The sequence below is a fragment of the Equus caballus genome, chromosome 5, assembly GCF_041296265.1.
Source record: "Equus caballus isolate H_3958 breed thoroughbred chromosome 5, TB-T2T, whole genome shotgun sequence".
NCBI classification, from domain to species: domain Eukaryota; kingdom Metazoa; phylum Chordata; class Mammalia; order Perissodactyla; family Equidae; genus Equus; species Equus caballus.
In genome coordinates this window covers 50,604,368-50,631,434 of record NC_091688.1, presented here as the reverse complement: position 1 = coordinate 50,631,434, position 27,067 = coordinate 50,604,368, and positions in this window count along the sequence as shown.

Genomic DNA, 27,067 nt, shown 5'->3' with positions numbered 1-27,067 from the left:
TTCACAGGCCTTTGTAAGAGATGTTCCCGGTAGGCTGTAAGAGCACTGTGCAGAGCGAGTTGTTTCTTAGCTTCCCAAAGAGCTGGAAGCAAGATGCTTTGCCTCCCAACTCGCCCTTTGCAAAGAAGTCTGCACGTTGTGCCTTTCAGCTCTATGGCAATGTAGCACACGCAGAGCAGAAGTTCTAGTTCAGCCAGATCAGGCCTGCAAAGAAAGTGCGTTTCACAGGCCTTTGTAAGAGATGTTCCCGGTAGGCTGTAAGAGCACTGTGCAGAGCGAGTTGTTTCTTAGCTTCCCAAAGAGCTGGAAGCAAGATGCTTTGGGGCCCAACTCGCCCTTTGCAAAGAAGCCTGCACGTTGTGCCTTTCAGCTCTAGGCCAATGTAGCACACCCACAGCAGAAGTTCTACTTCAGCCCAATCAGGCCTGCAAAGAAACTGCGTTTCACAGGCCTTTGTAAGAGATATTCCCGGTAGGCAGTAAGAGCACTGTGCAGAGCGAGTTGTTTCTTAGCTTCCCAAAGAGCTGGAAGCAAGACGCTTTGGGGCCCAACTCGCCCTTTGGAAAGAAGCCTGCACGTTGTGCCTTTCAGCTCTAGGGCAATGTAGCACACCCAGAGCAGAAGTTCCACTTCATCCAGATCAGGCCTGCAAAGAAACTGCGTTTCACAGGCCTTTGTAAGAGATGTTCCCGGTAGGCTGTAAGAGCACTGTGCAGAGCGACTTGTTTCTTAGCTTCCCAAAGATCTGGAAGCAAGAAGCTTTGGGGCCCAACTCGCCCTTTGGAAAGAAGCCTGCACGTTGTGCCTTTCAGCTCTAGGCCAATGTAGCATACCCAGAGCAGAAGTTCTACTTCAGCCAGATCAGGCCTGCAAAGAAACTGAGTTTCACAGGCCTTTGTAAGAGATGTTCCCTGTAGGCTGTAAGAGCACTGTGCAGAGCGAGTTGTTTCATAGCTAGCCCAAAGAGCTGGAAGCAAGATGCTTTGGGGCCCAACTCGCCCTTTCTAAAGAAGCCTGCACGTTGTGCCTTTCAGCTCTAGGCCAATGTAGCACACCCAGAGCAGAAGTTCTACTTCAGCGAGATCAGGCCTGCAAAGAAACTGCGTTTCACAGGCCTTTGTAAGAGATGTTCCCGGTAGGCTGTAAGAGCACTGTGCAGAGCGAGTTGTTTCTTAGCTTCCCAAAGAGCTGGAAGCAAGATGCTTTGCCTCCCAACTCGCCCTTTGCAAAGAAGTCTGCACGTTGTGCCTTTCAGCTCTATGGCAATGTAGAACACGCAGAGCAGAAGTTCTAGTTCAGCCAGATCAGGCCTGCAAAGAAAGTGCGTTTCACAGGCCTTTGTAAGAGATGTTCCCGGTAGGCTGTAAGAGCACTGTGCAGAGCGAGTTGTTTCTTAGCTTCCCAAAGAGCTGGAAGCAAGATGCTTTGGGGCCCAACTCGCCCTTTGGAAAGAAGCCTGCACGTTGTGCCTTTCAGCTCTAGGCCAATGTAGCACACACAAAGCAGAAGTTCTACTTCAGCCAGATCAGGCCTGCAAAGAAACTGCGTTTGAGATGCCTTTGTAAGAGATGTTCCCGGTAGGCTGTAAAAGCACTGTGCAGAGCGAGTTGTTTCTTAGCTTCCCAAAGAGCTGGAAGCAAGATGCTTTGGGGCCCAACTCGCCCTTTGGAAAGAAGCCTGCACGTTGTGCCTTTCAGCTCTAGGGAAATGTAGCACAGCCAGAGCAGAAGTTCTGGTTCAGCCAGATTAGGCCTGCAAAGAAACTGAGTTTCACAGGCCTTTGTAAGAGATGTTCCCTGTAGGCTGTAAGAGCACTGTGCAGAGCGAGTTGTTTCATAGCTAGCCCAAAGAGCTGGAAGCAAGATGCTTTGGGGCCCAACTCGCCCTTTCTAAAGAAGCCTGCACGTTGTGCCTTTCAGCTCTAGGCCAATGTAGCACACCCAGAGCAGAAGTTCTACTTCAGCGAGATCAGGCCTGCAAAGAAACTGCGTTTCACAGGCCTTTGTAAGAGATGTTCCCGGTAGGCTGTAAGAGCACTGTGCAGAGCGAGTTGTTTCTTAGCTTCCCAAAGAGCTGGAAGCAAGATGCTTTGCCTCCCAACTCGCCCTTTGCAAAGAAGTCTGCACGTTGTGCCTTTCAGCTCTATGGCAATGTAGCACACGCAGAGCAGAAGTTCTAGTTCAGCCAGATCAGGCCTGCAAAGAAAGTGCGTTTCACAGGCCTTTGTAAGAGATGTTCCCGGTAGGCTGTAAGAGCACTGTGCAGAGCGAGTTGTTTCTTAGCTTCCCAAAGAGCTGGAAGCAAGATGCTTTGGGGCCCAACTCGCCCTTTGGAAAGAAGCCTGCACGTTGTGCCTTTCAGCTCTAGGCCAATGTAGCACACACAAAGCAGAAGTTCTACTTCAGCCAGATCAGGCCTGCAAAGAAACTGCGTTTGAGATGCCTTTGTAAGAGATGTTCCCGGTAGGCTGTAAAAGCACTGTGCAGAGCGAGTTGTTTCTTAGCTTCCCAAAGAGCCGGAAGCAAGATGCTTTGGGGCCCAACTCGCCCTTTGGAAAGAAGCCTGCACGTTGTGCCTTTCAGCTCTAGGGAAATGTAGCACAGCCAGAGCAGAAGTTCTGGTTCAGCCAGATTAGGCCTGCAAAGAAACTGCATTTCACAGGCCTTTGTAACTGATGCTCCCGGTAGGCTCTAAGAGCACTGTGCAGAGCGAGTTGTTTCTTAGCTTCCCAAAGAGCTGGAAGCAAGATGCTTTGGGGCCCAACTCGCCCTTTGGAAAGAAGCCTGCACGTTGTGCCTTTCAGCTCTAGGGCAATGTAGCACACCCAGAGCAGAAGTTCCACTTCAGCCAGATCAGGCCTGCAAAGAAACTGCGTTTCACAGGCCTTTGTAAGAGATGTTCCCGGTAGGCTGTAAGAGCACTGTGCAGAGCGAGTTGTTTCTTAGCTTCCCAAAGAGCTGGAAGCAAGATGCTTTGGGGCCCAACTCGCCCTTTGCAAAGAAGCCTGCACGTTGTGCCTTTCAGCTCTAGGCCAATGTAGCACACCCAGAGCAGAAGTTCTACTTCAGCCATATCAGGCCTGCAAAGAAACTGCGTTTCACAGGCCTTTGTAAGAGATGTTCCCGGTAGGCAGTAACAGCACTGTGCAGAGCGAGTGGTTTCTTAGCTGCCCAAAGAGCTGGAAGCAAGATGCTTTGGGGCCCAACTCGCCTTTTGCAAAGAAGCCTGCACGTTGTGCCTTTCAGCTCTAGGGCAATGTAGCACACCCAGAGCAGAAGTTCCACTTCAGCCAGATCAGGCCTGCAAACAAACTGCGTTTCACAGGCCTTTGTAAGAGATGTTCCCGGTAGGCTGTGAGAGCACTGTGCAGAGCGAGTTGTTTCTCAGCTTCCCAAAGAGCTGGAAGCAAGATGCTTTGCGGCCCAACTCGCCCTTTGGAAAGAAGCCTGCACGTTGTTCCTTTCAGCTCTAGGGCAATGTAGCACACCCAGAGCAGCAGTTCTACTTCAGCCAGATCAGGCCTGCAAAGAAACTGCGTTTCACAGGCCTTTGTAGTGATGCTCCCGGTAGGCTGTAAGAGCACTCTGCAGAGCGAGTTGTTTCATGGCTAGCCCAAAGAGCTGGAAGCAAGATGCTTTGGGGCCCAACTCGCCCTTTGGAAAGAAGCCTGCACGTTGTGCCTTTCAGCTCTAGGCCAATGTAGCACACCCAGAGCAGAAGTTCTACATCAGCCAGATCAGGCCTGCAAAGAAACTGCGTTTCACAGGCCTTTGTAAGCGATGTTCCCGTTAGGGTGTAAGAGCACTGTGCAGAGCGAGTTGTTTCTTAGCTTCCCAAAGAGCTGGAAGCAAGATTCTTTGGGGCCCAACTCGCCCTTTGGAAAGAAGCCTGCACGTTGTGCCTTTCAGCTCTAGGCCAATGTAGCACACCCAGAGCAGAAGTTCTACTTCAGCCAGATCAGGCCTGCAAAGAAACTGCGTTTCACAGGCCTTTGTAGCTGATGCTCCCGGTAGGCAGTAAGAGCACTGTGCAGAGCGAGTTGTTTCTTAGCTTCCCAAAGAGCTGGAAGCAAGATGCTTTGGGGCCCAACTCGCCCTTTGGAAAGAAGCCTGCACGTTGTGACTTTCAGCTCTAGGGCAATGTAGAGCACGCAGAGCAGAAGTTCCACTTCAGCCAGATCAGGCCTGCAAAGAAACTGCATTTCACAGGCCTTTGTAACTGATGCTCCCGGTAGGCTGTAAGAGCACTGTGCAGAGCGAGTTGTTTCATAGCTAGCTCAAAGAGCTGGAAGCAAGATGCTTTGGGGCCCAACTCGCCCTTTGGAAACAGGCCTGCACGTTGTGCCCTTCAGCTCTAGGGCAATGTAGCACACCCAGAGCAGAAGTTCCACTTCAGCCAGATCAGGCCTGCAAAGAAACTGCATTTCACAGGCCTTTGTTAGTGATGGTTCCGGTAGGCTGCAAGAGCACTGTGCAGAGCGAGTTGTTTCATAGCTAGCCCAAAGAGCTGGAAGCAAGATGCTTCGGGGCAAAACTCGCCTTTTGCAAAGAAGCCTGCACATTGTGCCTTTCAGCTCTAGGGCCATGAAGCACACCCAGAGCAGAAGTTCTACTTCAGCCAGATCAGGCCTGCAAAGAAACTGCGTTTCACAGGCCTTTGTAAGAGATGTTCCCGGTAGGCTGTAAGAGCACTGTGCAGAGCGAGTTGTTTCTTAGCTTCCCAAAGAGCTGGAAGCAAGATGCTTTGGGGCCCAACTCGCCCTTTGGAAAGAAGCCTCCAGGTTGTGCCTTTCAGCTCTAGGCCAATGTAGCACACCCAGAGCAGAAGTTCTACTTCAGCCACATCAGGCCTGCAAAGAAACTGCGTTTCACAGGCCTTTGTAAGAGATGTTCCCGGTAGGCTGTAAGAGCACTGTGCAGAGCGAGTAGTTTCTTAGCTTCCCAAGGAGCTGGAAGCAAGATGCTTTGCGGCCCAACTCGCCTTTTGCAAAGAAGCCTGCACGTTGTGCCTTTCAGCTCTAGGGCAATGTAGCACACGCAGAGCAGAAGTTCTAGTTCAGCCAGATCAGGCCTGCAAAGAAACTGCGTTTCACAGGCCTTTGTAAGAGAAGTTCCCGGTAGGCTGTAAGAGCACTGTGCAGAGCGACTTGTTTCTTAGCTTCCCAAAGAGCTGGAAGCAAGATGCTTTGCGGCCCAACTCGCCCTTTTGAAAGAAGCCTGCACGTTGTGCCTTTCAGCTCTAGGCCAATGTAGCACACCCAGAGCAGAAGTTCTACTTCAGCCAGATCAGGCCTGCAAAGAAACTGCGTTTCACAGGCCTTTGTAAGAGATGTTCCCCGTAGGCTGTAAGAGCACTGTGCAGAGCGAGTTGTTTCTTAGCTTCCCAAAGAGCTGGAAGCAAGATGCTTTGGGGTCCAACTCGCCCTTTGCAAAGAAGCCTGCACGTTGTGCCTTTCAGCTCTAGGGCAATGTAGCACACCCAGAGCAGAAGTTCTACTTCAGCCCAATCAGGCCTGCAAAGAAACTGCGTTTCACAGGCCTTTGTAAGAGATATTCCCGGTAGGCAGTAAGAGCACTGTGCAGAGCGAGTTGTTTCTTAGCTTCCCAAAGAGCTGGAAGCAAGATGCTTTGGGGCCCAACTCGCCCTTTGGAAAGAAGACTGCACGTTGTGCCTTTCAGCTCTAGGGCAATGTAGCACACCCAGAGCAGAAGTTCCACTTCATCCAGATCAGGCCTGCAAAGAAACTGCGTTTCACAGGCCTTTGTAAGAGATGTTCCCGGTAGGCTGTAAGAGCACTGTGCTGAGCGAGTTGTTTCTTAGCTTCCCAAAGAGCTGGAAGCAAGAAGCTTTGGGGCCCAACTCGCCCTTTGGAAAGAAGCCTGCACGTTGTGCCTTTCAGCTGTAGGCCAATGTAGCACACCCAGAGCAGAAGTTCTACTTCAGCCAGATCAGGCCTGCAAAGAAACTTCGTTTCACAGGCCTTTGTAAGAGATGTTCCCTGTAGGTTGTAAGAGCACTGTGCAGAGCGAGTTGTTTCATAGCTAGCCCAAAGAGCTGGAAGCAAGATGCTTTGGGGCCCAACTCGCCCTTTGTAAAGAAGCCTGCACGTTGTGCCTTTCAGCTCTAGGCCAATGTAGCACACCCAGAGCAGAAGTTCTACTTCAGCGAGATCAGGCCTGCAAAGAAACTGCGTTTCACAGGCCTTTGTAAGAGATGTTCCCGGTAGGCTGTAAGAGCACTGTGCAGAGCGAGTTGTTTCTTAGCTTCCCAAGGAGCTGGAAGCAAGATGCTTTGGGGCCCAACTCGCCCTATGGAAAGAAGCCTGCACGTTGTGCCTTTCAGCTCAGGGCCAATGTAGAACACCCAGAGCAGAAGTGCTACTTCAGCCATGTCAGGCCTGCAAAGAAACTGGGTTTCACAGGCCTTTGTAAGAGATGTTCCCGGTAGGCTGTAAGAGCACTGTGCAGAGCGAGTTGTTTCTTATCTTCCCAAAGAGATGGAAGCAAGATGCTTTGGGGCCCAACCCGCCCTTTGGAAACAGGCCTGCACGTTGTGCCCTTCAGCTCTAGGGCAATGTAGCACACCAAGAGCAGAAGTTCTATTTCAGCGTTATCAGGCCTGCAAAGAAACTGCATTTCACAGGCCTTTGTAAGTGATGGTTCCGGTAGGCTGTAAGAGCACTGTGCAGAGCGAGTTGTTTCATAGCTAGCCCAAAGAGCTGGAAGCAAGATGCTTTGGGGCCCAACTCGCCTTTTGCAAAGAAGCCTGCACATTGTGCCTTTCAGCTCTAGGGCCATGTAGCACACCCAGAGCAGAAGTTCTACTTCAGCCAGATCAGGCCTGCAAAGAAACTGCGTTTCACAGGCCTTTGGAAGAGATGTTCCCGGTAGGCTGTAAGAGCACTGTGCAGAGCGAGTTGTTTCTTAGCTTCCCAAAGAGCTGGAAGCAAGATGCTTTGGGGCCCAACTCGCCCTTTGGAAAGAAGCCTGCACGTTGTGCCTTTCAGCTCTAGGCCAATGTAGCACACACAGAGCAGAAGTTCTAGTTCAGCCAGATCAGGCCTGCAAAGAAACTGCGTTTGAGATGCCTTGTAAGAGATGTTCCCGGTAGGCTGTAACAGCACTGTGCAGAGCGAGTTGATTCTTAGCTTCCCAAAGAGCTGGAAGCAAGATGCTTTGGGGCCCAACTCGCCCTTTGCAAAGAAGCCTGCACGTTGTGCCTTTCAGCTCTAGGCCAATGTAGCACACCCAGAGCAGAAGTTCTACTTCAGCCAGATCAGGCCTGCAAAGAAACTGCGTTTCACAGGCCTTTGTAAGAGATGTTCCCGGTAGGCTGTAAGAGCACTGTGCAGAGCGAGTTGTTTCTTAGCTTCCCAAAGAGCTGGAAGCAAGATGCTTTGGGGCCCAACTCGCCCTTTGCAAAGAAGCCTGCACGTTGTGACTTTCAGCTCTAGGGCAATGTAGCACACCCAGATCAGAAGTTCTACTTCAGCCAGATCAAGCCTGCAAAGAAAATGCGTTTCACAGGCCTTTGTAAGAGATATTCCCGGTAGGCAGGAAGAGCACTGTGCAGAGCGAGTTGTTTCTTAGCTTCCCAAAGAGCTGGAAGCAAGATGCTTTGGGGCCCAACTCGCCCTTTGGAAAGAAGCCTGCACGTTGTGCCTTTCAGCTCTAGGCCAATGTAGCACACCCAGAGCAGAAGTTCTAGTTCAGCCAGATCAGGCCTGCAAAGAAACTGCGTTTCACAGGCCTTTGTAAGAGATGTTCCCGGTAGGCTGTAAGAGCACTGTGCAGAGCGAGTTGTTTCTTAGCTTCCCAAAGAGCTGGAAGCAAGAAGCTTTGGGGCCCAACTCGCCCTTTGGAAAGAAGCCTGCACGTTGTGCCTTTCAGCTCTAGGCCAATGTAGCACACCCAGAGCAGAAGTTCTACTTCAGCCAGATCAGGCCTACAAAGAAACTTCGTTTCACAGGCCTTTGTAAGAGATGTTCCCGGTAGGCTGTAAGAGCACTGTGCAGAGCGAGTAGTTTCATAGCTAGCCCAAAGAGCTGGAAGCAAGATGCTTTGGGGCCCAACTCGCCCTTTGGAAAGAAGCCTGCACGTTGTGCCTTTCAGCTCTAGGGCCATGTAGCACACCCAGAGCAGAAGTTCTACCTCAGCCAGATCAGGCCTGCAAAGAAACTGCGTTTTACAGGCCTTTGTATGAGATGTTCCCGGTAGGCTTTAAGAGCACTGTGCAGAGCGTGTTGTTTCTTAGCTTCCCAAAGAGCTGGAAGCAAGATGCTTTGGGGCCCAACTCGCCCTTTGGAAAGAAGCCTGCAGCTTGTGCCTTTCAGCTCTAGGCCAATGTAGCACACCCAGAGCAGAAGTTCTACTTCAGCGAGATCAGGCCTGCAAAGAAACTGCGTTTCACAGGCCTTTGTAAGGGATGTTCCCGGTAGGCTGTAAGAGCACTGTGCAGAGCGAGTTGTTTGTTACCTTCGCAAGGAGCTGGAAGCAAGATGCTTTGCGGCCCAACTCGCCCTTTGCAAAGAAGCCTGCACGTTGTGCCTTTCAGCTCTAGGGCAATGTAGCACACCCAGAGCAGAAGTTCTAGTTCAGCCAGATCAGGCCTGCAAAGAAACTGCATTTGACAGGCCTTTGTAAGAGATGTTCCCGGTAGGCTGTAAGAGCACTGTGCAGAGCGAGTTGTTTCTTAGCTTCCCAAAGAGCTGGAAGCAAGATGCTTTGGGGCCCAACTCGCCCTTTGCAAAGAAGCCTGCACGTTGTGCCTTTCAGCTCTAGGCCAATGTAGCACACCCAGAGCAGAAGTTCTACTTCAGCCAGATCAGGCCTGCAAAGAAACTGCGTTTGAGATGCCTTTGTAAGATATGTTCCCGGTAGGCTGTAAAAGCACTGTGCAGAGCGAGTTGTTTCTTAGCTTCCCAAAGAGCTGGAAGCAAGATGCTTTGGGGCCCAACTCGCCCTTTGGAAAGAAGACTGAACGTTGTGCCTTTCAGCTCTAGGGAAATGTAGCACACCCAGAGCAGAAGTTCTGGTTCAGCCAGATTAGGCCTGCAAAGAAACTGCATTTCACAGGCCTTTGTAACTGATGCTCCCGGTAGGCTGTAAGAGCACTGTGCAGAGCGAGTTGTTTCTTAGCTTCCCAAAGAGCTGGAAGCAAGATGCTTTGGGGCCCAACTCGCCCTTTGGAAAGAAGCCTGCACGTTGTGCCTTTCAGCTCTAGGCCAATGTAGCACACCCACAGCAGAAGTTCTACTTCAGCCAGATCAGGCCTGCAAAGAAACTGCGTTTGAGAGGCCTTTGTAAGAGATGTTCCCGGTAGGCTGTAAGAGCACTGTGCAGAGCGAATTGTTTCTTAGCTTCCCAAGGAGCTGGAAGCAAGATGCTTTGGGGCCCAACTCGCCCTTTGGAAAGAAGCCTGCACGTTGTGCCTTTCAGCTCTGGGGCAATGTAGCACACCCAGAGCAGAAGTTCCACTTCAGCCAGATCAGGCCTGCAAAGAAACTGCGTTTCACAGGCCTTTGTAATAGATGTTCCCGGTAGGCTGTAAGAGCACTGTGCAGAGCGTGTTGTTTCTTAGCTTCCCAAGGAGCTGGAAGCAAGATGCTTTGGGGCCCAACTCGCCCTTTGGAAAGAAGCCTGCACGTTGTGCCTTTCAGCTCTAGGGCAATGTAGCATACCCAGAGCAGAAGTTCCACTTCAGCCAGATCAGGCCTGCAAACAAACTGCGTTTCACAGGCCTTTGTAAGAGATGTTCCCGGTAGGCTGTGAGAGCACTGTGCAGAGCGAGTTGTTTCTCAGCTTCCCAAAGAGCTGGAAGCAAGATGCTTTGCGGCCCAACTCGCCCTTTGGAAAGAAGCCTGCACGTTGTTCCTTTCAGCTCTAGGGCAATGTAGCACACCCAGAGCAGAAGTTCTACTTCAGCCAGATCAGGCCTGCAAAGAAACTGCATTTCACAGGCCTTTGTAGTGATGCTCCCGGTAGGCTGTAAGAGCACTCTGCAGAGCGAGTTGTTTCATGGCTAGCCCAAAGAGCTGGAAGCAAGATGCTTTGGGGCCCAACTCGCCCTTTGGAAAGAAGCCTGCACGTTGTGCCTTTCAGCTCTAGGCCAATGTAGCACACCCAGAGCAGAAGTTCTACATCAGCCAGATCAGGCCTGCAAAGAAACTGCGTTTCACAGGCCCTTTGGCTGATGCTCCCGGTAGGCAGTAAGAGCACTGTGCAGAGCGAGTTGTTTCTTAGCTTCCCAAAGAGCTGGAAGCAAGATGCTTTGGGGCCCAACTCGCCCTTTGGAAAGAAGCCTGCACGTTGTGCCTTTCAGCTCTAGGGCAATGTAGAGCACGCAGAGCAGAAGTTCCACTTCAGCCAGATCAGGCCTGCAAAGAAACTGCATTTCACAGGCCTTTGTAACTGATGCTCCCGGTAGGCTGTAAGAGCACTGTGCAGAGCGAGTTGTTTCATAGCTAGCCCAAAGAGCTGGAAGCAAGATGCTTTGGGGCCCAACTCGCCCTTTGGAAACAGGCCTGCACGTTGTGCCCTTCAGCTCTAGGGCAATGTAGCACACCCAGAGCAGAAGTTCCACTTCAGCCAGATCAGGCCTGCAAAGAAACTGCATTTCACAGGCCTTTGTAAGAGATGTTCCCGGTAGGCTGTAAGAGCACTGTGCAGAGCGAGTTGTTTCTTAGCTTCCCAAAGAGCTGGAAGCAAGATGCTTTGGGGCCCAACTCGCCCTTTGGAAAGAAGCCTGCAGGTTGTGCCTTTCAGCTCTAGGCCAATGTAGCACACCCAGAGCAGAAGTTCTACTTCAGCCACATCAGGCCTGCAAAGAAACTGCGTTTCACAGGCCTTTGTAAGAGATGTTCCCGGTAGGCTGTAAGAGCACTGTGCAGAGCGAGTAGTTTCTTAGCTTCCCAAGGAGCTGGAAGCAAGATGCTTTGCGGCCCAACTCGCCCTTTGCAAAGAAGCCTGCACGTTGTGCCTTTCAGCTCTAGGGCAATGTAGCACACGCAGAGCAGAAGTTCTAGTTCAGCCAGATCAGGCCTGCAAAGAAACTGCGTTTCACAGGCCTTTGTAAGAGATGTTCCCGGTAGGCTGTAAGAGCACTGTGCAGAGCGACTTGTTTCTTAGCTTCCCAAAGAGCTGGAAGCAAGATGCTTTGGGGCCCAACTCGCCCTTTGGAAAGAAGCCTGCACGTTGTGCCTTTCAGCTCTAGGCCAATGTAGCACACCCAGAGCAGAAGTTCTAGTTCAGCCAGATCAGGCCTGCAAAGAAACTGCGTTTCACAGGCCTTTGTAAGAGATGTTCCCCGTAGGCTGTAAGAGCACTGTGCAGAGCGAGTCGTTTCTTAGCTTCCCAAAGAGCTGGAAGCAAGATGCTTTGGGGTCCAACTCGCCCTTTGCAAAGAAGCCTGCACGTTGTGCCTTTCAGCTCTAGGGCAATGTAGCACACCCAGAGCAGAAGTTCTACTTCAGCCCAATCAGGCCTGCAAAGAAACTGCGTTTCACAGGCCTTTGTAAGAGATATTCCCGGTAGGCAGTAAGAGCACTGTGCAGAGCGAGTTGTTTCTTAGCTTCCCAAAGAGCTGGAAGCAAGATGCTTTGGGGCCCAACTCGCCCTTTGGAAAGAAGCCTGCACGTTGTGCCTTTCAGCTCTAGGGCAATGTAGCACACCCAGAGCAGAAGTTCCACTTCATCCAGATCAGGCCTGCAAAGAAACTGCGTTTTACAGGCCTTTGTAAGAGATGTTCCCGGTAGGCTGTAAGAGCACTGTGCTGAGCGAGTTGTTTCTTAGCTTCCCAAAGAGCTGGAAGCAAGAAGCTTTGGGGCCCAACTCGCCCTTTGGAAAGAAGCCTGCACGTTGTGCCTTTCAGCTGTAGGCCAATGTAGCACACCCAGAGCAGAAGTTCTACTTCAGCCAGATCAGGCCTGCAAAGAAACTTCGTTTCACAGGCCTTTGTAAGAGATATTCCCTGTAGGTTGTAAGAGCACTGTGCAGAGCGAGTTGTTTCATAGCTAGCCCAAAGAGCTGGAAGCAAGATGCTTTGGGGCCCAACTCGCCCTTTGTAAAGAAGCCTGCACGTTGTGCCTTTCAGCTCTAGGCCAATGTAGCACACCCAGAGCAGAAGTTCTACTTCAGCGAGATCAGGCCTGCAAAGAAACTGCGTTTCACAGGCCTTTGTAAGAGATGTTCCCGGTAGGCTGTAAGAGCACTGTGCAGAGCGAGTTGTTTCTTATCTTCCCAAAGAGATGGAAGCAAGATGCTTTGGGGCCCAACCCGCCCTTTGGAAACAGGCCTGCACGTTGTGCCCTTCAGCTCTAGGGCAATGAAGCACACCAAGAGCAGAAGTTCTAGTTCAGCGTGATCAGGCCTGCAAGGAAACTGCATTTCACAGGCCTTTGTAAGTGATGGTTCCGGTAGGCTGTAAGAGCACTGTGCAGAGCGAGTTGTTTCATAGCTAGCCCAAAGAGCTGGAAGCAAGATGCTTTGGGGCCCAACTCGCCTTTTGAAAAGAAGCCTGCACATTGTGCCTTTCAGCTCTAGGGCCATGTAGCACACCCAGAGCAGAAGTTCTACTTCAGCCAGATCAGGCCTGCAAAGAAACTGCGTTTCACAGGCCTTTGTAAGAGATGTTCCCGGTAGGCTGTAAGAGCACTGTGCAGAGCGAGTTGTTTCTTAGCTTCCCAAAGAGCTGGAAGCAAGATGCTTTGGGGCCCAACTCGCCCTTTGGAAAGAAGCCTGCACGTTGTGCCTTTCAGCTCTAGGGCAATGTAGCACACCCAGATCAGAAGTTCTACTTCAGCCAGATCAGGCCTGCAAAGAGACTGCGTTTCACAGGCCTTTGTAAGAGATGTTCCCGGTAGGCTGTAAGAGCACTGTGGAGAGCGAGTTGTTTCTTAGCTTCTCAAAGAGCTAGAAGCAAGATGCTTTGGGGCCCAACTCGCCCTTTGGAAAGAAGCCTGCACGTTGTTCCTTTCAGCTCTAGGGCAATGTAGCACACCCAGAGCAGAAGTTCTACTTCAGCCGTATCAGGCCTGCAAAGAAACTGCGTTTCTCAGGCCTTTGTAAGAGATGTTCCCGGTAAGCTGTAAGAGCACTGTGCAGAGCGAGTTGTTTCTTAGCTTCCCAAAGAGCTGGAAGCAAGATGCTTTGGGGCCCAACTCGCCCTTTGGAAAGAAGCCTGCACGTTGTGCCTTTCCGCTCTAGGCCAATGTAGGAGACCCAGAGCAGAAGTTCTACTTCAGCCAGATCAGGCCTGCAAAGAAACTGCGTTTCACAGGCCTTTGTAAGAGATGTTCCCCGTAGGCTGTAAGAGCACTGTGCAGAGCGAGTTGTTTCTTAGCTTCCCAAGGAGCTGAAAGCAAGATGCTTTGCGGCCCAACTCGCCCTTTGCAAAGAAGCCTGCACGTTGTGCCTTTAAGCTCTAGGGCAATGTAGCACACCCAGAGCAGAAGCTCTACTTCAGCCAGATCAGGCCTACAAAGAAACTGCGTTTCACAGGCCTTTGTAAGAGATGTTCCCGGTAGGCTGTAAGAGCACTGTGCAGAGCGAGTTGTTTCTTAGCTTCCCAAAGAGCTGGAAGCAAGATGCTTTGCGGCCCAACTCGCCCTTTGCAAAGAAGCCTGCAAGCTGTGCCTTTCAGCTCTAGGGCAATGTAGCACACCCAGAGCAGAAGTTCTAGTTCAGCCAGATCAGGCCTACAAAGAAACTGCGTTTCACAGGCCTTTGTAAGAGATGTTCCCGGTAGGCTGTAAGAACACTGTGCAGAGTGAGTTGTTTCTTAGCTTCCCAAAGAGCTGGAAGCAAGATGCTTTGGGGCCCAACTCGCCCTTTGGAAAGAAGCCTGCACGTTGAGCCTTTCAGCTCTAGGCCAATGTAGCACACACAGAGCAGAAGTTCTACTTCAGCCAGATCAGGCCGGCAAAGAAACTGCGTTTGAGAGGCCTTTGTAGGAGATGTTCCCGGTAGGCTGTAACAGCACTGTGCAGAGCGAGTTGTTTCTTAGCTTCCCAAAGAGCTAGAAGCAAGATGCTTTGGGGCCCAACTCGCCCTTTGGAAAGAAGCCTGCACGTTGTGCCTTTCAGCTCTAGGGCAATGTAGCACACCCAGAGCAGAAGTTCTAGTTCAGCCAGATCAGGCCTGCAAAGAAACTGCGTTTCACAGGCCTTTGTAAGAGATGTTCCCGGTAGGCTGTAAGAGCACTGTGCAGAGCGAGTTGTTTCTTAGCTTTCCAAAGAGCTGGAAGCAAGATACTTTGGGGCCCTACTCGCCCTTTGGAAAGAAGCCTGCATGTTGTGCCTTTCAGCTCTAGGGCAATGTGGCACACCCAGAGCAGAAGTTCTAGTTCAGCCAGATCAGGCCTGCAAAGAAACTGCGTTTCACAGGCCTTTGTAAGAGATGCTCACGGTAGGCTGTAAGAGCACTGCGCACAGCGAGTTGTTTCTTAGCTTCCCAAAGAGCTGGAAGCAAGATGCTTTGGGGCCCAACTCGCCCTTTGGAAAGAAGCCTGCACGTTGAGCCTTTCAGCTCTAGGTCCATGTAGCACACCCAGAGCAGAAGTTCTACTTCAGCCAGATCAGGCCTGCAAAGAAACTGCGTTTCACAGGCCTTTGTAAGAGATGTTCCCGGTAGGCTGTAAGAGCACTGTGCAGAGCGAGTTGTTTCTTAGCTTCCCAAAGAGCTGGAAGCAAGATGCTTTGGGGCCCAACTCGCCCTTTGGAAAGAAGCCTGCACGTTGTGCCTTTCAGCTCTAGGCCAATGTAGCCCACCCAGAGCAGAAGTTCTACTTCAGCCAGATCAGGCCTGCAAAGAAACTGCGTTTTACAGGCCTTTGTAAGAGATGTTCCCCGTAGGCTGTAAGAGCACTGTGCAGAGCGACATGTTACATAGCTTCCCAAGGAGCTGTAAGCAAGATGCTTTGCGGCCCAACTCGCCCTTTGCAAAGAAGCCTGCACGTTGTGCCTTTCAGCTCTAGGCCAATGTAGCACACCCACAGCAGAAGTTCTACTTCAGCCAGATCAGGCCTGCAAAGAAACTGCGTTTCACAGGCCTTTGTAAGAGATGTTCCCGGTAGGCTGTAAGAGCACTGTGCAGAGCGAGTTGTTTCTTAGCTTCCCAAAGAGCTGGAAGCAAGATGCTTTGGGGCCCAACTCGCCCTTTGGAAAGAAGCCTGCAGGTTGTGCCTTTCAGCTCTAGGCCAATGTAGCACACCGAGAGCAGAAGTTCTACTTCAGCCAGATCAGGCCTGCAAAGAAACTGCGTTTCACAGGCCTTTGTAAGAGATGTTCCCAGTAGGCTGTAAGAGCACTGTGCAGAGCGAGTTGTTTCTTAGCTTCCCAAGGAGCTGGAAGCAAGATGCTTTGGGGCCCAACTCGCCCTTTGCAAAGAAGCCTGCACGTTGTGCCTTTCAGCTCTAGGGCAATGTAGCACATGCAGAGCAGAAGTTCTAGTTCAGCCAGATCAGGCCTGCAAAGAAACTGCGTTTCACAGGCCTTTGTAAGAGATGTTCCCGGTAGGCTGTAAGAGCACTGTGCAGAGCGAGTTGTTTCTTAGCTTCCCAAAGAGCTGGAAGCAAGATGCTTTGGGGCCCAACTCGCCCTTTGGAAAGAAGCCTGCACGTTGTGCCTTTCAGCTCTAGGCCAATGTAGCACACACAGAGCAGAAGTTCTACTTCAGCCAGATCAGGCCTGCAAAGAAACTGCGTTTGAGATGCCTTGTAAGAGATGTTCCCGGTAGGCTGTAACAGCACTGTGCAGAGCGAGTTGATTCTTAGCTTCCCAAAGAGCTGGAAGCAAGATGCTTTTGGGCCCAACTCGCCCTTTGGAAAGAAGCCTGCACGTTGTGCCTTTCAGCTCTAGGGCAATGTAGCACACCCAGATCAGAAGTTCTACTTCAGCCAGATCAGGCCTGCAAAGAAACTGCGTTTCACAGGCCTTTGTAAGAGATGTTCCCGGTAGGCTGTAAGAGCACTGTGGAGAGCGAGTTGTTTCTTAGCTTCTCAAAGAGCTAGAAGCAAGATGCTTTGGGGCCCAACTCGCCCTTTGGAAAGAAGCCTGCACGTTGTGCCTTTCAGCTCTAGGGCAATGTAGCACACCCAGAGCAGAAGTTCTACTTCAGCCGTATCAGGCCTGCAAAGAAACTGCGTTTCACAGGCCTTTGTAAGAGATGTTCCCGGTAAGCTGTAAGAGCACTGTGCAGAGCGAGTTGTTTCTTAGCTTCCCAAAGAGCTGGAAGCAAGATGCTTTGGGGCCCAACTCGCCCTTTGGAAAGAAGCCTGCACGTTGTGCCTTTCCGCTCTAGGCCAATGTAGGAGACCCAGAGCAGAAGTTCTACTTCAGCCAGATCAGGCCTGCAAAGAAACTGCGTTTCACAGGCCTTTGTAAGAGATGTTCCCCGTAGGCTGTAAGAGCACTGTGCAGAGCGAGTTGTTTCTTAGCTTCCCAAGGAGCTGAAAGCAAGATGCTTTGCGGCCCAACTCGCCCTTTGCAAAGAAGCCTGCACGTTGTGCCTTTAAGCTCTAGGGCAATGTAGCACACCCAGAGCAGAAGCTCTACTTCAGCCAGATCAGGCCTACAAAGAAACTGCGTTTCACAGGCCTTTGTAAGAGATGTTCCCGGTAGGCTGTAAGAGCACTGTGCAGAGCGAGTTGTTTCTTAGCTTCCCAAAGAGCTGGAAGCAAGATGCTTTGCGGCCCAACTCGCCCTTTGCAAAGAAGCCTGCAAGCTGTGCCTTTCAGCTCTAGGGCAATGTAGCACACCCAGAGCAGAAGTTCTAGTTCAGCCAGATCAGGCCTACAAAGAAACTGCGTTTCACAGGCCTTTGTAAGAGATGTTCCCGGTAGGCTGTAAGAACACTGTGCAGAGTGAGTTGTTTCTTAGCTTCCCAAAGAGCTGGAAGCAAGATGCTTTGGGGCCCAACTCGCCCTTTGGAAAGAAGCCTGCACGTTGAGCCTTTCAGCTCTAGGCCAATGTAGCACACACAGAGCAGAAGTTCTACTTCAGCCAGATCAGGCCGGCAAAGAAACTGCGTTTGAGAGGCCTTTGTAGGAGATGTTCCCGGTAGGCTGTAACAGCACTGTGCAGAGCGAGTTGTTTCTTAGCTTCCCAAAGAGCTAGAAGCAAGATGCTTTGGGGCCCAACTCGCCCTTTGGAAAGAAGCCTGCACGTTGTGCCTTTCAGCTCTAGGGCAATGTAGCACACCCAGAGCAGAAGTTCTAGTTCAGCCAGATCAGGCCTGCAAAGAAACTGCGTTTCACAGGCCTTTGTAAGAGATGTTCCCGGTAGGCTGTAAGAGCACTGTGCAGAGCGAGTTGTTTCTTAGCTTTCCAAAGAGCTGGAAGCAAGATACTTTGGGGCCCTACTCGCCCTTTGGAAAGAAGCCTGCATGTTGTGCCTTTCAGCTCTAGGGCAATGTGGCACACCCAGAGCAGAAGTTCTAGTTCAGCCAGATCAGGCCTGCAAAGAAACTGCGTTTCACAGGCCTTTGTAAGAGATGCTCACGGTAGGCTGTAAGAGCACTGCGCACAGCGAGTTGTTTCTTAGCTTCCCAAAGAGCTGGAAGCAAGATGCTTTGGGGCCCAACTCGCCCTTTGGAAAGAAGCCTGCACGTTGAGCCTTTCAGCTCTAGGTCCATGTAGCACACCCAGAGCAGAAGTTCTACTTCAGCCAGATCAGGCCTGCAAAGAAACTGCGTTTCACAGGCCTTTGTAAGAGATGTTCCCGGTAGGCTGTAAGAGCACTGTGCAGAGCGAGTTGTTTCTTAGCTTCCCAAAGAGCTGGAAGCAAGATGCTTTGGGGCCCAACTCGCCCTTTGGAAAGAAGCCTGCACGTTGTGCCTTTCAGCTCTAGGCCAATGTAGCCCACCCAGAGCAGAAGTTCTACTTCAGCCAGATCAGGCCTGCAAAGAAACTGCGTTTTACAGGCCTTTGTAAGAGATGTTCCCCGTAGGCTGTAAGAGCACTGTGCAGAGCGACATGTTACATAGCTTCCCAAGGAGCTGTAAGCAAGATGCTTTGCGGCCCAACTCGCCCTTTGCAAAGAAGCCTGCACGTTGTGCCTTTCAGCTCTAGGCCAATGTAGCACACCCACAGCAGAAGTTCTACTTCAGCCAGATCAGGCCTGCAAAGAAACTGCGTTTCACAGGCCTTTGTAAGAGATGTTCCCGGTAGGCTGTAAGAGCACTGTGCAGAGCGAGTTGTTTCTTAGCTTCCCAAAGAGCTGGAAGCAAGATGCTTTGGGGCCCAACTCGCCCTTTGGAAAGAAGCCTGCAGGTTGTGCCTTTCAGCTCTAGGCCAATGTAGCACACCGAGAGCAGAAGTTCTACTTCAGCCAGATCAGGCCTGCAAAGAAACTGCGTTTCACAGGCCTTTGTAAGAGATGTTCCCAGTAGGCTGTAAGAGCACTGTGCAGAGCGAGTTGTTTCTTAGCTTCCCAAGGAGCTGGAAGCAAGATGCTTTGGGGCCCAACTCGCCCTTTGCAAAGAAGCCTGCACGTTGTGCCTTTCAGCTCTAGGGCAATGTAGCACATGCAGAGCAGAAGTTCTAGTTCAGCCAGATCAGGCCTGCAAAGAAACTGCGTTTCACAGGCCTTTGTAAGAGATGTTCCCGGTAGGCTGTAAGAGCACTGTGCAGAGCGAGTTGTTTCTTAGCTTCCCAAAGAGCTGGAAGCAAGATGCTTTGGGGCCCAACTCGCCCTTTGGAAAGAAGCCTGCACGTTGTGCCTTTCAGCTCTAGGCCAATGTAGCACACACAGAGCAGAAGTTCTACTTCAGCCAGATCAGGCCTGCAAAGAAACTGCGTTTGAGATGCCTTGTAAGAGATGTTCCCGGTAGGCTGTAACAGCACTGTGCAGAGCGAGTTGATTCTTAGCTTCCCAAAGAGCTGGAAGCAAGATGCTTTTGGGCCCAACTCGCCCTTTGGAAAGAAGCCTGCACGTTGTGCCTTTCAGCTCTAGGGCAATGTAGCACACCCAGATCAGAAGTTCTACTTCAGCCAGATCAGGCCTGCAAAGAAACTGCGTTTCACAGGCCTTTGTAAGAGATGTTCCCGGTAGGCTGTAAGAGCACTGTGGAGAGCGAGTTGTTTCTTAGCTTCTCAAAGAGCTAGAAGCAAGATGCTTTGGGGCCCAACTCGCCCTTTGGAAAGAAGCCTGCACGTTGTGCCTTTCAGCTCTAGGGCAATGTAGCACACCCAGAGCAGAAGTTCTACTTCAGCCGTATCAGGCCTGCAAAGAAACTGCGTTTCACAGGCCTTTGTAAGAGATGTTCCCGGTAAGCTGTAAGAGCACTGTGCAGAGCGAGTTGTTTCTTAGCTTCCCAAAGAGCTGGAAGCAAGATGCTTTGGGGCCCAACTCGCCCTTTGGAAAGAAGCCTGCACGTTGTGCCTTTCCGCTCTAGGCCAATGTAGGAGACCCAGAGCAGAAGTTCTACTTCAGCCAGATCAGGCCTGCAAAGAAACTGCGTTTCACAGGCCTTTGTAAGAGATGTTCCCCGTAGGCTGTAAGAGCACTGTGCAGAGCGAGTTGTTTCTTAGCTTCCCAAGGAGCTGAAAGCAAGATGCTTTGCGGCCCAACTCGCCCTTTGCAAAGAAGCCTGCACGTTGTGCCTTTAAGCTCTAGGGCAATGTAGCACACCCAGAGCAGAAGCTCTACTTCAGCCAGATCAGGCCTACAAAGAAACTGCGTTTCACAGGCCTTTGTAAGAGATGTTCCCGGTAGGCTGTAAGAGCACTGTGCAGAGCGAGTTGTTTCTTAGCTTCCCAAAGAGCTGGAAGCAAGATGCTTTGCGGCCCAACTCGCCCTTTGCAAAGAAGCCTGCAAGCTGTGCCTTTCAGCTCTAGGGCAATGTAGCACACCCAGAGCAGAAGTTCTAGTTCAGCCAGATCAGGCCTACAAAGAAACTGCGTTTCACAGGCCTTTGTAAGAGATGTTCCCGGTAGGCTGTAAGAACACTGTGCAGAGTGAGTTGTTTCTTAGCTTCCCAAAGAGCTGGAAAAAGATGCTTTGGGGCCCAACTCGCCCTTTGGAAAGAAGCCTGCACGTTGAGCCTTTCAGCTCTAGGCCAATGTAGCACACACAGAGCAGAAGTTCTACTTCAGCCAGATCAGGCCGGCAAAGAAACTGCGTTTGAGAGGCCTTTGTAGGAGATGTTCCCGGTAGGCTGTAACAGCACTGTGCAGAGCGAGTTGTTTCTTAGCTTCCCAAAGAGCTGGAAGCAAGATGCTTTGGGGCCCAACTCGCCCTTTGGAAAGAAGCCTGCACGTTGTGCCTTTCAGCTCTAGGGCAATGTAGCACACCCAGAGCAGAAGTTCTAGTTCAGCCAGATCAGGCCTGCAAAGAAACTGCGTTTCACAGGCCTTTGTAAGAGATGTTCCCGGTAGGCTGTAAGAGCACTGTGCAGAGCGAGTTGTTTCTTAGCTTTCCAAAGAGCTGGAAGCAAGATACTTTGGGGCCCTACTCGCCCTTTGGAAAGAAGCCTGCATGTTGTGCCTTTCAGCTCTAGGGCAATGTGGCACACCCAGAGCAGAAGTTCTAGTTCAGCCAGATCAGGCCTGCAAAGAAACTGCGTTTCACAGGCCTTTGTAAGAGATGCTCACGGTAGGCTGTAAGACCACTGCGCACAGCGAGTTGTTTCTTAGCTTCCCAAAGAGCTGGAAGCAAGATGCTTTGGGGCCCAACTCGCCCTTTGGAAAGAAGCCTGCACGTTGAGCCTTTCAGCTCTAGGTCCATGTAGCACACCCAGAGCAGAAGTTCTACTTCAGCCAGATCAGGCCTGCAAAGAAACTGCGTTTCACAGGCCTTTGTAAGAGATGTTCCCGGTAGGCTGTAAGAGCACTGTGCAGAGCGAGTTGTTCTTAGCTTCCCAAAGAGCTGGAAGCAAGATGCTTTGGGGCCCAACTCACCCTTTGGAAACAAGCCTGCACGTTGTGCCTTTCAGCTCTAGGCCAATGTAGCACACCCAGAGCAGAAGTTCTACTTGAGCCAGATCAGGCCTGCAAAGAAACTGCGTTTGAGATGCCTTTGTAAGAGTTGTTCCCGGTAGGCTGTAGAAGCACTGTGCAGAGCGAGTTGTTTCTTAGCTTCCCAAAGAGCTGGAAGCAAGATGCTTTGGAGCCCAACTCGCTCTTTGGAAACAGGCCTGCACGTTGTGCCCTTCAGCTCTAGGGCAATGTAGCACACCCAGAGCAGAAGTTCTAGTTCAGCATGATCAGGCCTGCAAAGAAACTGCATTTCACAGGCCTTTGTAAGTGATGGTCCCGGTAGGCTGTAAGAGCACTGTGCAGAGCGAGTTGCTTCATAGCTAGCCCAAAGAGCTGGAAGCAAGATGCTTTGGGGCCCAACTCGCCTTTTGGAAAGAATCCTGCACATTGTGCCTTTCAGCTCTAGGGCCATGTAGCACACCCAGAGCAGAAGTTCTACTTCAGCCAGATCAGGCCTGCAAAGAAACTGCGTTTCACAGGCCTTTGGAAGAGATGTTCCCGGTTCGCTGTAAGAGCACTGTGCAGTGCGAGTTGTTTCTTAGCTTCCCAAAGAGCTGGAAGCAAGATGCTTTGGGCCCCAACTTGCCCTTTGGAAAGAAGCCTGCACGTTGTGCCTTTCAGTTCTAGGCCAATGTAGCACACCCAGAGCAGAAGTTCTACTTCAGCAAGATCAGGCCTGCAAAGAAACTGCGTTTCACAGGCCTTTGTAAGAGATGCTCACGGTAGGCTGTAAGAGCACTGTGCAGAGCGAGTTGTTTCATAGCTAGCCCAAAGAGCTGGAAGCAAGATGCTTTGGGGCCCAACTCGCCCTTTCTAAAGAAGCCTGCACGTTGTGCCTTTCAGCTCTAGGCCAATGTAGCACACCCAGAGCAGAAGTTCTACTTCAGCCAGATCAGGCCTGCAAAGAAACTGCGTTTGAGATGCCTTTGTAAGAGATGTTCCCGGTAGGCTGTAAAAGCACTGTGCAGAGCGAGTTGTTTCTTAGCTTCCCAAAGAGCTGGAAGCAAGATGCTTTGGGGCCCAACTCGCCCTTTGGAAAGAAGCCTGCACGTTGTGCCTTTCAGCTCTAGGGAAATGTAGCACAGCCAGAGCAGAAGTTCTGGTTCAGCCAGATTAGGCCTGCAAAGAAACTGAGTTTCACAGGCCTTTGTAAGAGATGTTCCCTGTAGGCTGTAAGAGCACTGTGCAGAGCGAGTTGTTTCATAGCTAGCCCAAAGAGCTGGAAGCAAGATGCTTTGGGGCCCAACTCGCCCTTTCTAAAGAAGCCTGCACGTTGTGCCTTTCAGCTCTAGGCCAATGTAGCACACACAGAGCAGAAGTTCTACTTCAGCCAGATCAGGCCTGCAAAGAAACTGCGTTTGAGATGCCTTGTAAGAGATGTTCCCGGTAGGCTGTAACAGCACTGTGCAGAGCGAGTTGATTCTTAGCTTCCCAAAGAGCTGGAAGCAAGATGCTTTGGGGCCCAACTCGCCCTTTGCAAAGAAGCCTGCACGTTGTGCCTTTCAGCTCTAGGCCAATGTAGCACACCCAGAGCAGAAGTTCTACTTCAGCCAGATCAGGCCTGCAAAGAAACTGCGTTTCACAGGCCTTTGTAAGAGATGTTCCCGGTAGGCTGTAAGAGCACTGTGCAGAGCGAGTTGTTTCTTAGCTTCCCAAAGAGCTGGAAGCAAGATGCTTTGGGGCCCAACTCGCCCTTTGCAAAGAAGCCTGCACGTTGTGACTTTCAGCTCTAGGGCAATTTAGCACACCCAGATCAGAAGTTCTACTTCAGCCAGATCAAGCCTGCAAAGAAAATGGGTTTCACAGGCCTTTGTAAGAGATATTCCCGGTAGGCAGTAAGAGCACTGTGCAGAGCGAGTTGTTTCTTAGCTTCCCAAAGAGCTGGAAGCAAGATGCTTTGGGGCCCAACTCGCCCTTTGGAAAGAAGCCTGCACGTTGTGCCTTTCAGCTCTAGGCCAATGTAGCACACCCAGAGCAGAAGTTCTAGTTCAGCCAGATCAGGCCTGCAAAGAAACTGCGTTTCACAGGCCTTTGTAAGAGATGTTCCCGGTAGGCTGTAAGAGCACTGTGCAGAGCGAGTTGTTTCTTAGCTTCCCAAAGAGCTGGAAGCAAGAAGCTTTGGGGCCCAACTCGCCCTTTGGAAAGAAGCCTGCACGTTGTGCCTTTCAGCTCTAGGCCAATGTAGCACACCCAGAGCAGAAGTTCTACTTCAGCCAGATCAGGCCTACAAAGAAACTTCGTTTCACAGGCCTTTGTAAGAGATGTTCCCGGTAGGCTGTAAGAGCACTGTGCAGAGCGAGTAGTTTCATAGCTAGCCCAAAGAGCTGGAAGCAAGATGCTTTGGGGCCCAACTCGCCCTTTGCAAAGAAGCCTGCACGTTGTGCCTTTCAGCTCTAGGGCCATGTAGCACACCCAGAGCAGAAGTTCTACCTCAGCCAGATCAGGCCTGCAAAGAAACTGCGTTTTACAGGCCTTTGTATGAGATGTTCCCGGTAGGCTTTAAGAGCACTGTGCAGAGCGTGTTGTTTCTTAGCTTCCCAAAGAGCTGGAAGCAAGATGCTTTGGGGCCCAACTCGCCCTTTGGAAAGAAGCCTGCAGCTTGTGCCTTTCAGCTCTAGGCCAATGTAGCACACCCAGAGCAGAAGTTCTACTTCAGCGAGATCAGGCCTGCAAGAAACTGCGTTTCACAGGCCTTTGTAAGGGATGTTCCCGGTAGACTGTAAGAGCACTGTGCAGAGCGAGTTGTTTGTTACCTTCGCAAGGAGCTGGAAGCAAGATGCTTTGCGGCCCAACTCGCCTTTGCAAAGAAGCCTGCACGTTGTGCCTTTCAGCTCTAGGGCAATGTAGCACACCCAGAGCAGAAGTTCTAGTTCAGCCAGATCAGGCCTGCAAAGAAACTGCATTTGACAGGCCTTTGTAAGAGATGTTCCCGGTAGGCTGTAAGAGCACTGTGCAGAGCGAGTTGTTTCTTAGCTTCCCAAAGAGCTGGAAGCAAGATGCTTTGGGGCCCAACTCGCCCTTTGCAAAGAAGCCTGCACGTTGTGCCTTTCAGCTCTAGGCCAATGTAGCACACCCAGAGCAGAAGTTCTACTTCAGCCAGATCAGGCCTGCAAAGAAACTGCGTTTGAGATGCCTTTGTAAGATATGTTCCCGGTAGGCTGTAAAAGCACTGTGCAGAGCGAGTTGTTTCTTAGCTTCCCAAAGAGCTGGAAGCAAGATGCTTTGGGGCCCAACTCGCCCTTTGGAAAGAAGACTGAACGTTCTGCCTTTCAGCTCTAGGGAAATGTAGCACACCCAGAGCAGAAGTTCTGGTTCAGCCAGATTAGGCCTGCAAAGAAACTGCATTTCACAGGCCTTTGTAACTGATGCTCCCGGTAGGCTGTAAGAGCACTGTGCAGAGCGAGTTGTTTCTTAGCTTCCCAAAGAGCTGGAAGCAAGATGCTTTGGGGCCCAACTCGCCCTTTGGAAAGAAGCCTGCACGTTGTGCCTTTCAGCTCTAGGCCAATGTAGCACACCCACAGCAGAAGTTCTACTTCAGCCAGATCAGGCCTGCAAAGAAACTGCGTTTGAGAGGCCTTTGTAAGAGATGTTCCCGGTAGGCTGTAAGAGCACTGTGCAGAGCGAGTTGTTTCTTAGCTTCCCAAGGAGCTGGAAGCAAGATGCTTTGGGGCCCAACTCGCCCTTTGGAAAGAAGCCTGCACGTTGTGCCTTTCAGCTCTGCGGCAATGTAGCACACCCAGAGCAGAAGTTCCACTTCAGCCAGATCAGGCCTGCAAAGAAACTGCGTTTCACAGGCCTTTGTAATAGATGTTCCCGGTAGGCTGTAAGAGCACTGTGCAGAGCGTGTTGTTTCTTAGCTTCCCAAGGAGCTGGAAGCAAGATGCTTTGGGGCCCAACTCGCCCTTTGGAAAGAAGCCTGCACGTTGTGCCTTTCAGCTCTAGGGCAATGTAGCACACCCAGAGCAGAAGTTCCACTTCAGCCAGATCAGGCCTGCAAACAAACTGCGTTTCACAGGCCTTTGTAAGAGATGTTCCCGGTAGGCTGTGAGAGCACTGTGCAGAGCGAGTTGTTTCTCAGCTTCCCAAAGAGCTGGAAGCAAGATGCTTTGGGGCCCAACTCGCCCTTTGGAAAGAAGCCTGCACGTTGTTCCTTTCAGCTCTAGGGCAATGTAGCACACCCAGAGCAGAAGTTCTACTTCAGCCAGATCAGGCCTGCAACGAAACTGCATTTCACAGGCCTTTGTAGTGATGCTCCCGGTAGGCTGTAAGAGCACTCTGCAGAGCGAGTTGTTTCATGGCTAGCCCAAAGAGCTGGAAGCAAGATGCTTTGGGGCCCAACTCGCCCTTTGGAAAGAAGCCTGCACGTTGTGCCTTTCAGCTCTAGGCCAATGTAGCACACCCAGAGCAGAAGTTCTACATCAGCCAGATCAGGCCTGCAAAGAAACTGCGTTTCACAGGCCTTTGTAGCTGATGCTCCCGGTAGGCAGTAAGAGCACTGTGCAGAGCGAGTTGTTTCTTAGCTTCCCAAAGAGCTGGAAGCAAGATGCTTTGGGGCCCAACTCGCCCTTTGGAAAGAAGCCTGCACGTTGTGCCTTTCAGCTCTAGGGCAATGTAGAGCACGCAGAGCAGAAGTTCCACTTCAGCCAGATCAGGCCTGCAAAGAAACTGCATTTCACAGGCCTTTGTAACTGATGCTCCCGGTAGGCTGTAAGAGCACTGTGCAGAGTGAGTTGTTTCATAGCTAGCCCAAAGAGCTGGAAGCAAGATGCTTTGGGGCCCAACTCGCCCTTTGGAAACAGGCCTGCACGTTGTGCCCTTCAGCTCTAGGGCAATGTAGCACACCCAGAGCAGAAGTTCCACTTCAGCCAGATCAGGCCTGCAAAGAAACTGCATTTCACAGGCCTTTGTAAGAGATGTTCCCGGTAGGCTGTAAGAGCACTGTGCAGAGCGAGTTGTTTCTTAGCTTCCCAAAGAGCTGGAAGCAAGATGCTTTGGGGCCCAACTCGCCCTTTGGAAAGAAGCCTGCAGGTTGTGCCTTTCAGCTCTAGGCCAATGTAGCACACCCAGAGCAGAAGTTCTACTTCAGCCACATCAGGCCTGCAAAGAAACTGCGTTTCACAGGCCTTTGTAAGAGATGTTCCCGGTAGGCTGTAAGAGCACTGTGCAGAGCGAGTAGTTTCTTAGCTTCCCAAGGAGCTGGAAGCAATATGCTTTGCGGCCCAACTCGCCCTTTGCAAAGAAGCCTGCACGTTGTGCCTTTCAGCTCTAGGGCAATGTAGCACACGCAGAGCAGAAGTTCTAGTTCAGCCAGATCAGGCCTGCAAAGAAACTGCGTTTCACAGGCCTTTGTAAGAGATGTTCCCGGTAGGCTGTAAGAGCACTGTGCAGAGCGACTTGTTTCTTAGCTTCCCAAAGAGCTGGAAGCAAGATGCTTTGGGGCCCAACTCGCCCTTTGGAAAGAAGCCTGCACGTTGTGCCTTTCAGCTCTAGGCCAATGTAGCACACCCAGAGCAGAAGTTCTAGTTCAGCCAGATCAGGCCTGCAAAGAAACTGCGTTTCACAGGCCTTTGTAAGAGATGTTCCCCGTAGGCTGTAAGAGCACTGTGCAGAGCGAGTTGTTTCTTAGCTTCCCAAAGAGCTGGAAGCAAGATGCTTTGGGGTCCAACTCGCCCTTTGCAAAGAAGCCTGCACGTTGTGCCTTTCAGCTCTAGGGCAATGTAGCACACCCAGAGCAGAAGTTCTACTTCAGCCCAATCAGGCCTGCAAAGAAACTGCGTTTCACAGGCCTTTGTAAGAGATATTCCCGGTAGGCAGTAAGAGCACTGTGCAGAGCGAGTTGTTTCTTAGCTTCCCAAAGAGCTGGAAGCAAGATGCTTTGGGGCCCAACTCGCCCTTTGGAAAGAAGCCTGCACGTTGTGCCTTTCAGCTCTAGGGCAATGTAGCACACCCAGAGCAGAAGTTCCACTTCATCCAGATCAGGCCTGCAAAGAAACTGCGTTTTACAGGCCTTTGTAAGAGATGTTCCCGGTAGGCTGTAAGAGCACTGTGCTGAGCGAGTTGTTTCTTAGCTTCCCAAAGAGCTGGAAGCAAGAAGCTT